Consider the following 12,132-nt stretch of genomic DNA (forward strand, 5'->3'; position numbering starts at 1 on the left):
TCCGTTGAAGCTTTCATCCGTTGATGCCTTATCCGTTGAGGCTTTATCCGTTGAATCTTTATCCGTTGATGCATTATCAGTTGAAGTCTTTATCCGTTGAAGCACTTATCCGTTGATGGATATTATCCGTTGAAGCATTAGAGACATCCGTTGAAGCTTTATTTCTTATCCGTTGAAGGTCTTCAATATCCGTTGATACTTATTCACTTATACAAACTTACAAGGCCTGAAATATTTACAATTAGCCCTCCTATTTGCATGGTCACTAGTAGTCAACATGACTGATAATTTCCTACAACATCTAAGAATTACAACTTGAATCCAGAGAATGAAATGTGCTACAATACTAAACTTATTGCTAAGTAAAGCTATTCCTTCAACGGATAGCCAAGATGGTCTTATCCGTTGAGGCTACAAACACTAGATTTCTACTTAAGTGTTTTGTTTAACTTATCATCAAACTAATACACATATTCCTAACAGCATTATATGGACGAAAGTGTAGAACACCGACGAGTTGGGATGAAGTTGGAGAAGGAAGGATTTATGGACCTGATTTGATTCAATAAATGAAGGATACTGTCACTGTGATCAAGAAGAGACTCATTGATGCTCAGGATAGATAAAGGAAGTACGCGGACCCCGCCCGAAAAGATGTGAAATTTGAAATTTGGGAAGATGTGTTACTAAAAGTATCACCATGGAAGGGTTTGACCCGATTCGGTAAGAAAGGGAAGTTAGGGCCAAGATACATTGGACCTTTTGAAATCTTGAACCAATTAGGGAAAGTTGCTTATGAGTTAGCCTTGCCGCCACAATATCAGCACGTGCATAATGTGTTTTATGTCTCATTACTAAAGAAGTATAATCTGGATGCCAATCATGTGATGGAAATTGAACCAGTGGAAATTTGAGCTGATTTATCGTATGGAGAACAACCTGTGCAGATACTGGATCGACAAGAGAAAATTCTTAGAAAAAATCAGTAAATTTGGTGAAAGTATTATGGAGGAATCCTAAAGTCGAAGAAGCAACATGGGAATTAGAATCTTAAATTCAAAATCGATATCCTCAATTATTCTCCTAGATTCTGAGAGCAGAATCTTATAAGGGGGAGAGGATGTGACAACCGGTAAATATTGGAGTTATTTTTATAAGTGCGATATATATTCCTAAATATTCTGTGTTATAAGGCCGATTATGCAAATTCGTTATATATTGTGTATAATTTTGTCATTGGAATTGCGAGTGTTGCCAGAATATTTAAAGCGTGTAAATTCCGTACGCGAGTAAGATTTTTGCTACACAATTAGTAAATAATAGAGATTTCTCGCAAGTTAGTAATATTTGATTAGTTGCGATTAGGCGATAAATTTTTATTTTAGTATTGTGAAATATAATCAATTTACTTACAATTATTTGTATAATCTATAATGTGTTAAGTATAATTTTCATGATTTATTTGTTAGTATAATAATATGTAAAAAATTATTTTAATATAAAATTTTGTTCGAAATTTTTGAAAACAATTTTATTAAATTTCTAAAATCTCATAGTATTTATGGTATTTATTTGGTGATTTATGGATTTGTATTTTAATTACTAAAAATTATTCTTTTAAATTATACTTTTATTAGTTATTGAATTACAAGCATACCCTTGCATGCAATTTCCACTCAAATAGAGACCAAGGGTAGGACTGTCTTTTCACTCCCACTAACTCCTTTTGACCAAGCAAAAGGCCAATAAAACCTTGCATGCAATAGTTGGCTAATAGTGGATGAAGGACAAAAGAGTAAGTTCAAACTCCACTACCATTTTAGTGAGACAAACACAAATTTATACACTCCACTCACATCATTTCTTTTCCACCAACATCACTTCACTCTCTTCCCTCTCTTTCCCTCTCTCTCGGTCGCGCCTTTAACCCCCTCCCCTCTCATTTTTTTTCTTTTTCATTTCTTCATATTCTTGCATCTTTCAACCCCTCTAAGCAAAGGACAATTTCACTTATCATCATTTAAGGTGAGTTTTCTTAGTTGCATGTAGTTAAAGCCAATGGTTTAACTTTGATTCTTGTGAATCTAGAGTTGAACTAAATGTGGATTATAATACTTGATCAATAGATAGTCTTGATGAAGTGTTATGCTTCTACTTTCAAGCCATGATCTTGGCCTCAAGCATTCGGCAATGACTCCAAGGAGGCGAAAGGGTTTTTGTGTTTTGTGTGTTAGTTTTATTTGATTTCAAAAAGAAAGAAGCTTTGAATGTGACTTTTAAAGAACCTATGATCTTTTAAATTTTTTTTTTACAAAGTTTCTATTCTTGCATGCTATGATTTTTCCACTAAAAGTTGAAGTTAATGCTTGCATGTTGTAGTATAAGTGATATTTCGAACAAATGTGTTATGTGACTTGAATTTGAGTTTTTTTGCAATACATGCCACGATTTTTGCTTTAGATGATAGTATGCTATGTGCCTTAATGAGTTATGATTGAATCTTGTAGCCATTAAGTTGTTAACTTGTGATTTTGGTTTGAAAATTTGCTTAGAAGTTCACATGTAAAATCTGATCTGCTATGCTCTTTGTTTTTGCCTCGGTAAATGACTATTATGGCTAAGTTTATGCTCGTATTTTTCCATAGAATGATAGTTAGTAGGGTTGTGTACAATTTAGGATATATTTGTGGGCTTGCATGTTGGTTTTGGTGTTGATTTGGGAGTTAAGGTGGAAGGAGGTACACTAGGCACTTTGTAGAAGAATTGTTCACCCTAAGTATAGGCTGTTTTAGGTGAGTTTTGGTGAGGCCCTGCTAGACCCAAGTTTACTAGAGTTAGGACTCTAGGTATACTTGATTCCAGTAGCCTTAGTTCAACAAGAAACTTGCATTTAGGTAGGTGCACACCCCTATAACCGAGAGCAACTCAGAACATGGCATGGATGGGTAAACTTGAACTTTGGTCGATTATAATCATTCCTTAGGCTAGGCCTTCATGGGGCCTTGACTTAAATAAGTATAATTAATCCCTAGGAAGCTCAACAGACCTTTAGAATTAAAAATTGAATGAGAAAAGTGAGTTTTATGTGAGTGAAAATAGGGCAGAGTGAATTCGAGGGAGGCTGGTCAAGAGTAAAATTTGGGCAGAATCCTAGAGAGGCCTAGGTGAGGCCTTGGCCTGAAACCAAGTCTGAGAGTTAGGTTTAGGTCTTGAGAATCCATGGGAATTGGATTTGTTAGAATGCTCCGAGTAGAAGTTGAGATATCGGCTAAAGAGCACAGGACGTGCAAACTGTAGCTCGCAGGGGACTTCGGTGAGAGACTTGACCTTTATAAACCTTTAGGAGTGAGTCCTTTGAGTCTCACCAACTTTAGAAGTTATTTTAGAGTCCTAAAAACCTATAGGAAGTGATTTGAAGTGAATTCCCAAGGTGGAGACACCCCATTTCCACCAAGAAACCCGAGAACACCCTTTCGAGTGACATTAGGAAGCTTCAGTATTGTTGAGTTTGGGACTTATAAATGAAGAGTCTGAGTGTTTCAAATCATCTTTAGGGTTACGTTAAGGTCAATGATAGCTCTTATGTGTTACTTGCTTATGTGCTTAGGTGTTTAGATGATATTATAGTATAAATAATTAGTAGTATATGCCATGCTGTTATGTGATTATGTGACTATGTGGATTACTTGAATTATATCCGATTAAGTTATGTGTAATCATAAGTTTGTTTAATCATAATTATAATAGGGGAAAAGGTTAGTCTAGAATCTTATAGTGTTATAAGTCTATAAAGGGTGAATAGTAATGAGATTAATATAATTTGTAGGTTCCGAAGCGAAGGGGAAGACTCGTGCCATCAAGATCGAATAATCTTAGAACTTTTGGAAGGCAAGTTACTAATTTCTTATGCTTAAAATTGTTAGCAAGTTACTAATTTCTTATGCTTAAAATTGTTGGCAAGTTATTAATTTCTAATGCTTATAATTATTGGCAAGTTACTAATTTCTTATGCTTATAATTGTTGGCAAGTTACTTACCTCTTTATTCTTATAACTGTTGCTCATATATACATTTACCATGAATGCTTAGTTATAACAATCCCATGTCCATAATTATTTTAAATACTTCCGTTAATCACTCTTAACTTGATTTGTACTTTACCTTCACATGTTCTTCCCTTGAATCTAATTCAATTAAGTTGATACCCAATCTTTCCCTCGCATCCATGTTATAAATCAATAAAACAAATGTTTTCTTATCTTAGTGGATTGGACCCAGACGCAAGTCCTTTTCACGTTATTGATAGGCTCATATATAGCCTAGGGATCCCATTATATTTGAGAACCCAACGCGGTTCGGGATTACTTCGCGGCTGATCACCGGCTGTAATCTGTAGCATCCTAAAATGATTTTGTTGATTTAATAATTATAACATGATTGCCCGATGCCATGATAGCATATGACATGTTTCGATTATTATGATTCTACCATGTCTTTATACTATAGCATATTGCCCGATATCATGATTCCATATACCCTGTTTCAATTGCTATAATTCTACCATGTTTTATATTATAACTTCATGTTTCTTATTGTCATTCTCACAAGTATCCATATTCCCCCTTGATTTATGAACTCGTGATTTTGAGATAATGTCTTGCTTAGTAGAATGATTAGTACTTGCTGAGCCTTGTAGCTCTTTTTCTTGTGTTTAACCCTGTTCTACAGCTAGCAATCATGGTTCGTACCAAGCAGACCGCCCGTAAGTCAACCGGCAGGCAGGGTGAAGACCATTTGAGGGCGCAGGTAGAATATATATAGTTTAGGCAGAATTTGCCAGTATGTAATCGTGGTATTAGTTAGAAGGGTTGTTCTAAACTCTGAACTTGTAAAGATCTTGGGATTGTTGTTATTTTGGTTGGGTTGTAATATATCATTATCGTCCTTTGGACTTATAAGTTTGTAATAATTATAGTTCTCTTTTATTTAGAGTGTGTGTGTTGGGGTGTGACATTCTACATGAACTCATCTAGGTTTTAAACACTTCTCTTTCTTTCTCAAGTATTTTCACTAGCATGGCATATTTATTATGCATTTGAGCTTCATTGTGTGTGGCCTTTTTACATGCTTTTTGAGTTTCATGCATACTACAAGATTAGCTTCTAAGTGATCATTTTTTTAAGTTCTTTATTCTCGGCAATAAAACTGTCATTTTCATTTGACTTATTCTTGAAATTAACATATAGAGAATATAAGAAAGTTTTCAATTCAAACATGTTATCAGTATCAATAGGGAAAACAACTGAAGGTACCTTATAAGTTCCTGACACATCCTCTCCGTGAGTTGTCATGAGTGCATAATATTCTTCATCATTGTCAGATCCTGATGAGTTCATCCAGTTTTTGTTGGAGTTTGATTTGTGCAATGCCTTTCCAGTTGACTTGTTGAACTCAGTAGCCAGATGGCCCCTTTTATTGCAGTTATAACAAGTCACTTTAGCCTTATCAAACTTCTTTTCCTTGATGTAATGTCCCTCATTCTTTCTGAATTTGCTTTTTCCATCACCAGAGTACTTCTTATTAAAACCACCTTTTCTTAGTGGTTTTGCAAAATTTATCCTTTAAAAACCTTTCACCAGCATAGAAGCCATTTGAACAACTTGAGGATCATCTAATTCAATCTTGAAATCCTCATCAGTATTTGTGTTAGGATCTGATGATTCATCAATATCTAACTCTTCCACAATGTTCCTTCTTCTTGACCTTTCAATAATCTTTTCCTTGCCTTTATGAGTTTCAGCTATTAGAGCCATAGCCTTAATCTTCTGACCCTTCCTATTTTTCCTCTGTTGAATCTCCAAGTCATGGGTTTTCAGCATTCCATAGACTTCATCTAGTGTCACTAAATCAAGACCATATAGATACCTAATTATAGAGGCTTGAGTATCCCATTCTTCAGGATGATCTCTCATAAATTTGGTGATTGAGTCTTCCCTGTCAAACTCTTTTCCAACCAATGATAGATCATTCAGCAGTGTCATTTTCAATTAACTTATTCTTGAAATTAACATGCAGAGAATATAAGAAAGTTTCAATTCATACATTTTATGAGTATCAATAGGGAAAACAACTGAAGGTACCTTATCAGTTCCTGACACATCCTCTTCATGAGTTGCCATGAGTGCATAACATTCTTCATTATTTTCAGAACCCGATGAGTTCATCCAGTCTTTGTTGGAGTTTGATGTGTATAATGCCTTTCCAATTGACTTGGGGCACTCAATAGCCAGACATCCCCTTTTATTGCAGTTATAACAAGTCACTTTAGCCTTATCAAACTTCTTTTCCTTGGTGTAATGTCCCTCATTCTTTCAGAATTTTCCTTTTCCATCAACAGAGTACTTCTTATTAAAACCACCTTTTCTTTGTGGTTTTGCAAACCTCATTCTTCTAAAGCCTTTCACAAGCATGGCAGTGATATAAATAACTTGAGGATCATTTAATTCAATCTCTAAATCCTCATCAGTATCTGTGTTAGGATCTTATGATTCATCAGTATCTAACTCTTCCAAAATGTTGCTTCTTCTTGACCTTTCACTAATCTTTTCCTTGCCTTTATGAGTTTCAGCATTTAGAGCCACAACCTTCATCTTCTGACCCTTCCTATTTCTCCTCTGCTGAATCTCCAAGTCATGGGTTTTCAGCATTCGATAGACTTCATCTAGTGTCAGTAAATCAAGATCATATAGATGCCTAATTATAGAGGCTTGAGTATCCCATTCTTCAGGAAGATCGCTCAAAAATTTGGTGATCGAGTCTTCCCTGTCATACTCTTTTTCAACCAATGATAGATCATTCAACAGTGTCATTTTCAATTAACTTATTCTTGAAATTAACCTGCAGAGAATATAAGAAAGTTTCAATTCATACATGTTATCAGTATCAATAGGGAAAACAACTGAAGGTACCTTATCAGTTCCTGACACATCCTCTTCATGAGTTTCCATGAGTGTATAGCATTCTTCATCATTTTCAGATCCTGATGAGTTCATCCAGTCTTTGTTGAAGTTTGATGTGTATAATGCCTTTCCAGTTGATTTGGGGCACTCAATAGCTAGATGTCCCCTTTTGTTGCAGTTATAACAAGTCACTTTAGCTTTATCAAACTTCTTTTCCTTGGTGTAATATCCTTCATTCTTTCTGAATTTGCCTTTGCCATCACCAGAGTACTTCTTATTAAAACCACCTTTTCTTTGTGGTTTTGCAAACCTCATTCTTTTAAAGCCTTTCATAAGCATGGCAGCGATCTAAACAACTTGAGGATCATCTAATTCAATCTCGAAATCCTCATCAGTATCTGTGTTAGGATCTGATGATTCATCAGTATCTAACTCTTCCACAATGTTCCTTCTTCTTGACCTTTCACTAATCTTTTCCTTGCCTTTATGAGTTTCAACATTTGGAGCCACAACATTCATCTTCTGACCCTTCCTATTTTTCCTCAGTTGAATCTCCAAGTCATGGGTTTTCAGCATTCCATAGACTTCATCTAGTGTCAGTAAATCAAGATCATGTAGATGCCTAATTATAGAGGCTTGAGTATCCCATTCTTCAGGAAGATCTCTCAGAAATTTGGTGATTGAGTCTTCCCTGTCATACTCTTTTCCAACCAATGATAGATCATTCAGCAGTGTCATTTTTAATTAACTTATTCATGAAATTAACATGCAGAGAATATAAGAAAGTTTCAATTCATACATGTTATCAGTATCAATAGGGAAAACAATTGAAGGTACCTTATCAAATCCTGACACATCCTCTTCATGAGTTGCCATGAGTGCATAGCATTCTTCATCATTTTCGAAATCCTGATGAGTTCATCCAGTCTTTGTTGGAGTTTGATTTGTATAATGCCTTTCCAGTTGACTTGGGGCACTATTACGTGGCATTTTATACAACTTAGAACGTCTTATAATGGCTTGAATTGGTGTCTTAAAATCATGTATTTTGTGTATTTGATGCATTTTTCTAGTGTTTTTGCATTTCCGGGTATGACTTGCGTAATTAAGGAGATTTCATCATAATAAGCCTATGGAAGTACTTGGAATCAGTTGCATGGAGTTGTGCGAAGAATTCAGCAAAATCAGAAGCAGAAAGTGGAATTTTCCAGAAGGTGTGCAGGCGCCCGCCTGAAGACTGCAGGTGATCGCCTGGAGAGCAGGCGCCCGCGTGGGATTGGGGTCGGCTGCCTAGGTTCGGAATTTTAGATTCTGGATTTTCTAATTTGAGTTCTATTGGGCTTCTGACGGCGATGTTTCTTCTGGACTCTTATATAAGTAATCTTGGGACGCAACAACGAAGAAGAGGAAGCATATGTTATCTTGAGATTCTTTTAATTCGTTGTAACAGTGGATCCTAGTTTTTTTACTTTGAACCTTAATACTCTTGTGACGTACTCTGTTTTTATTAAGTGTTTTTATTATTTTATATCGTTGTGTTATTATCATGTTTTCATATGAACCCATGGTGATGATGAGTTCTATCATGGGCTAATCGTGATCATGGGGTTGTAGCGGATTTACTATGGATTTCTTTAGTTAATTGTTTAATACCTTGGTATATGATGATTGTATGATATCTAGTATAGGTTGTGCTTATTCGTCTTATGTGCGTCACGAACATATAAGATAACCTGTTAATCTCTTGTGAAGCGACAATGAATCTTGAGATTTAGAATTTGCCATGCTAGCATAGGTTCATGTATTGTATGCATGATTACTGGGTAACTCTAACCATTTTACTTGCCCTGTGTAATCATAAAGAATAACTTGTGCTTAAATTGTTATGTTGTCAAATTCTGTAGATATATAGGGTCTCAACATAATTGATGCCTATTCAACTTCTATATTAATTGTGGATGCTTGGTAGAATGGTATTTTTGCAACGAAAGTTGGCTTTTATCTGTTTCGTGTTGTTCGATTAATATCATCAATATTACATGCTAAGGGTCATAACAATAACTATTGAATGAATTAGTAATGAAGTTATGATCTCATGTGGGTTTAATATTGTTAATTCAAGTGTTAATTTAAGTGTTTAATTCTAGTAGTTAATAATTAGTTAATCAACCTTAAGTGTTATTGTCTTGACATTAAGAAGTAATCATACATTGGTGAGTAAGTGTTAATTAAATATAATTAATCAGAGTCTCTGTGGGAACGAACTAGAAATCATTCTATATTACTTGCGAACGTATATACTTGCATGAATTATTAGCGCATGCTTTGTGCCTAACAAGTTTTTGGCGCCGCTACCAGGGACTCGGTGTTAATTTGTTTAGTTTATGAACTTGCCATCAGTGGTCATTAGGACCCATTGATTAAGACTTGTTACTTACTGTTTTCGGTTATGTTTCAGGTACTCTAGCGAGCGTTTATGCAAACAAGTTCTCGTACTCGCAAGAGGACTCTAGATACGGCTGAGGATACAGATTCACTTCTTGACATTCCGAAGAAGTTAGATTTTGAAGATTTTGATAAAGACAGTGAAAAGAAAGAACCGGTAATAATGGGTGATCATATAGTTCCAGCAGATCCAACTCTTATGGATTTTTCTCGGCCTAAAACTGATGACATTCATTGAAGCATCATTCATCCGGCTATTCAGGCCAATACTTTCGAAATCAAGCCGGGCACTATTCAGATGGTGCAGAATTCTGTTTCTTTCGGAGGTGCTGCGAATGAAGATCCCAACATGCATATCAGGAATTTTGTCGAGATCTGCAGTACTTCTAAATATAATGGTGTCACTGATGAGGTTATCAAGTTGAGGCTTTTACATTCTCTCTTAGGGATAAAGCTAAGGACTGGTTACATTCTTTACCAGCTGGGTCCATCACTACTTGGGAATATCTTGCGCAAAAGTTTCTGGTGAAGTTCTATCCAATGGCCAATACTGCAGCTATTAGGAGTGCTCTTACTCAGTTTGCGCAGCAACCAACAGAATCTATGTGCGAAGCTTGGGAGCGCTATAAAGAGATGTTGAGAAAGTGTCCACATCATGGTATGCCTGACTGGATGGTGATCACTGGGTTCTACAATGGTTTGGGGGCCCAATCTCGGCCTATACTCGATGCAGCTTCTGGAGGCGCCTTGTGGGCCAAAATCTATACTGAGGCCTATAATCTCATTAAAACTATGGCTGCAAAGGAGTATTAAAACCCAACTCAAAGGATGATGCCTAGGAAGGTAGCAGGTATTCTGGAAGTTGATGCAGCTATAGTTATCGCAGCGCAGCTCTAAGCGCTGTCTATGAAGGTCGATTATTTAGCCAACTATGGAGTCAATCAAATAGCTATTGTCTCTGAGCTTTATGCAGGCTCTCATGCTACGGATCAGTGTTCTCTTGTTAATGAATCCGTTCAGTATGTGAACAATTATCAGCAACCGCAGGAGCCTGTGCCAGCTACTTATCATCCTTATAACAGAAATCATCCCAATTTCAGCTGGAGCAACAATCAGAATGCTGTTCAACAACCATATCATCAAGCTGTAAGTAAATAGTTTAATCCACCTGGATTCCAGCAACCTCAGCAATATGCTTAAAGGCAATCATATCCTCAACAAGGAGGTGTTGCTCCACCTTCTAGCGCTAATTTCGAGGAGCTAAAGTTGTTGTGCAAAAGTCAGGATATTTCTATCAAGACCTAGGAGAATCAAATCAGTCAAATAGCCAATGCATTGCTCAATCGTCAACCTAGCACACTTCCCAGCAATACTGAAGTTCTAGGCAGGAAGGAAGCTAAAGAGCAAGTCAAAGCTGTTACCTTAAGGTCTGGAACAGTTGTTGATGCTGAAAAAGCAAAAGATGGAGAAGCTGAAGTTGTGGATGAAGAAGAAAAGCAAAAGGAGAAAGGGGGGGAACCGAGGAAGACTACTATTGAACACACTCTGCCTGAGGGTAATATATTGGAGAAACAGCTCTATCCTCCACCACCTTTTCCTAAGAGAATGCAAAAACAAACCTGGATAAGCAATTTGGTAAGTTTCTGGAGGTGTTCAAGAAACTTCACATAAACATACCTTTCGCTGAGGCTCTCGAGCAAATGCCTAGTTATGATAAATTCATGAAAGGTATTGTTTCAAGGAAAGTGAAACTGGATGATCTTGATATCGTTGCTCAAACGGAAGAGTGCAGTGCTGTGCTGCAACAAAAGTTACCTCCCAAGCTTAAGGATCCAGGTAGCTTCACCATTCCTTGCACCATTGGCAAGTTGTCATTCGACAAGTGCCTTTGCGATTTGGGAGCAAGCATCAATCTGATGCCGTTGCCTATCTTCAAAAAGCTGAATTTTCCTGATCCGAAGCCCACCTACATGTATCTACAATTGGCTGATTGTTCTATTACATACCCACGGGGCATCATGGAGGACGTGTTAGTAAAGGTGGATAAGCTCATCTGTCCTACAGACTTTGTCATTCTGGATTTTGAGGAAGATAAGAAGATTCCCATAATCTTGTGAAGACCTTTCTTGGCTACAGGTCGTACCTTGATAGATATACAAAAAGGTGAACTTACTATGAGGGTGCAAGATCAGGATGTAACATTCAATGTATTCAATGCGATGAAATTCCCTACAGAAGATGATGAGTGCTTCAAGGCGGATTTGATTGATTCTGTAGTAACTTCAGAGCTTGATCATGTGCTAAGGTCTGATGCCTTAGAAACAGCCTTATTGGGGGGAATTTGACAATGAAGATGAGGAAGGCAATGAGCAACTACAATATTTAAATGCTTCTCCTTGGAAACGAAAGGTAGACATGCCATTTGAATCTCTTGGTAATACTTATCTCAAGAATGCTGAGGGAAATCTCAAAGCATCTATTGAGGAAGCACCTACTTTGGAGCTTAAACCATTGCCTGAACACTTGAGGTATGCTTTTTTAGGTGATGCATCTACTTTGCCTGTTATTATTGCATCTGACCTTTCAGGTAGTGATGAGGATAAGCTCTTGAGGATCTTGAGAGAATTCAAATCAACCATCAGATGGACTATAGCAGATATAAAAGGGATCAGCCCTTCGTACTGCATGCATAAAATTCTGCTAGAGGAAGGTAGCAAGCCGACTGTTG

At 36.7% G+C, this 12,132-nt stretch overlaps 1 non-coding gene across 1 annotated transcript; it reads right to left on the bottom strand.

Moving 5' to 3' along the window:
- Window positions 1–9,959: 9,959 nt before the first annotated feature.
- LOC141694406 (small nucleolar RNA R71) lies at window positions 9,960–10,066 on the bottom strand. Its single transcript, XR_012563717.1, has one exon. It is a non-coding gene; the product is annotated as a small nucleolar RNA R71 (small nucleolar RNA).
- Window positions 10,067–12,132: the final 2,066 nt, after the last annotated feature.

The sequence above is a fragment of the Apium graveolens genome, chromosome 10 (assembly GCF_009905375.1).
Source record: "Apium graveolens cultivar Ventura chromosome 10, ASM990537v1, whole genome shotgun sequence".
NCBI classification, from domain to species: Eukaryota; Viridiplantae; Streptophyta; class Magnoliopsida; order Apiales; family Apiaceae; genus Apium; species Apium graveolens.